The sequence below is a fragment of the Centruroides vittatus genome, unplaced genomic scaffold (assembly GCF_030686945.1).
Source record: "Centruroides vittatus isolate TY-2023 unplaced genomic scaffold, ASM3068694v2 contig_3170, whole genome shotgun sequence".
NCBI classification, from domain to species: domain Eukaryota; kingdom Metazoa; phylum Arthropoda; class Arachnida; order Scorpiones; family Buthidae; genus Centruroides; species Centruroides vittatus.
This window is the reverse complement of record NW_027122039.1, coordinates 242,934-244,928: the sequence shown is the minus strand read 5'-3', so window position 1 is coordinate 244,928 and position 1,995 is coordinate 242,934. Positions and strand designations below refer to the sequence as shown.

General features: G+C 25.4%; 1 long non-coding RNA gene across 1 annotated transcript; it reads left to right on the top strand.

The window, feature by feature from the left end:
• Positions 1 to 301: 301 nt before the first annotated feature.
• LOC136973430 (uncharacterized) lies at positions 302 to 1,477 on the top strand. The gene is made up of 3 exons (XR_010880494.1): positions 302 to 527; positions 1,286 to 1,362; positions 1,439 to 1,477. It is a non-coding gene; the product is annotated as an uncharacterized lncRNA (long non-coding RNA).
• The last annotated feature ends 518 nt before the right edge of the window (positions 1,478 to 1,995 follow it).

The following is a 1,995-nucleotide window of genomic DNA, read 5'->3' as shown; positions in this document are numbered from 1 at the left end:
AAATTAAATTTCTATAATTAGATATAGAAAATACTTATAAATATATTTTTAATAAGATTAAATGATGACATATGCTAGAAAACGCATTAATTTCCTTTTTTTTTAACGTCCTAAATACACTTTTAAGCATTATATATAACAAGTATAGAAGCATCACGAATTCAATTTCGAACAAAATGCGCTGTTTCATATATTACCTCTTCAATAGAACATAATAACAGTCCTAACAATGATGATGATAATAATAATAGTCCTAATAATAATAATAATGAAAAGAAAGTCTTTTGTTATAATCAAACAAAGCGTTAGTTGACATAAAAATTTTAAATTTTTAATATATTTTAGGTGTGCTTATGACACACAACACATCAAGCAATAATTAACTTGTCATTCTGCTTTAAGTCCTTGACTCGCATAATAAACAAATTCTAGTACTTATTTACAGAGACGTTGATGCCTTGCTTCTTTCAAGTACGGTTCCTTTTCTAATCAGCACATCAACGTCTTCTTCCTATTTATAATTTCAAGTAATGAAGCATACTTTTATCTAAATAATAATAAAATATTTTAAGCACTGTTTAATTACATAGCCGAGGATAATTTATGAAGTTTTTTTCTCCTTTAAAATTAAGATAATTTTCTTCATTTTTTTAAAAAAAATATTAAATTTAATTTCTACTTCTACACGTTCTGTGAACTCACGACTCTTAATATGGAAGTGCTATAATAACTGAACTGTTGAATAGGAGAAGAAGAAGGGGGGAGGAAATTAAATTATATTTAAAAGAAGAAAAAAAAAAACTAATTTCCTAATCGACAAACAAAATTTAATTGGCGTATTTTTTTTGCTTAAAGGAAGATTATTTCCGTCGATTTCATTTTAACTTTAAAAATATACGATAGACGATTAAGTGGAGATAAGATCACTTGGCTAATATCCTTAAGCGAGAGGTCAAGGAACTAAGCGATTTATGCATTGATCTTATCGAATTCTCTTGCCATGTTAATGATCTGTTTTCGCCCGCATGAACTTAACTCTGTCCTAAGATTTTAAGTACTTCTTTAACAAGTCAGTTTATTGCATCTTATCAACTAGAAATTGATCGCCTTGGAGAAATATGTTAAAAACTTGTAACGTGTAAACTCTAGCGTAATAAATATCATTTAATTCGCTCGATATTTACTAAAAGCGACCATTAAACTTTAAAATATTTACATTTTTTTAAAAAAAATCTATATTATTGTTTAGTATAACAAAAGATTTCCTTTGTATTTACGAGTTTAGATAGGTGATAATTTTAACAGAAAGCAACTCGATAAGATTATATTTTTCTCAATTTTTATTCTCTGAAAGGATATATTGTAAGTTTTATCGTAATAATATCTAGTAAAATATGACATATTTTATTTTCAAGAAGATAAAACATGTTCCTATAAGGTTGATTCTGGATATTTCAAGTTATAAGCTATAAAAGTCCGGATGTATTCGTGTTTTAAAGGAAAGAAATATTAAAATTCTGCAAAGAATTTAGATAAGAAATGCTTAAAAAATGTATTTTTTAAACAAAACTTCAACTTTTAACATAGATACTATTTATTTTATCATCTATTTATAGTATAATATATATGTATACACACTAATATATTGAAAAAAACATGGTATAATGTTTAAAGTTTATCAGGTTTTGTAAGATATATTTAAAATTTTCGGATAGTATTTTTTATTTAAATAAGAAAATTACAATTCTACGAGTGTTTTCGATAAGAAAATGTTTAAATAAAAACGATATTTTTGAAAATAATCTCAACTCTTTAACATATAGATGGATATTTCACAGATTTCGTGATGCAAACTCACGCAGCATGGTCTCCATTTTCTTGAATATATGATATATATAATGTTCATTTAGTATTAAAAAATTGATTTCAGACATATTTGTGTATTTAAAACAAAAAATATAGGGGCTAGAGTTGCTAAGATTCCTGATAATCGTC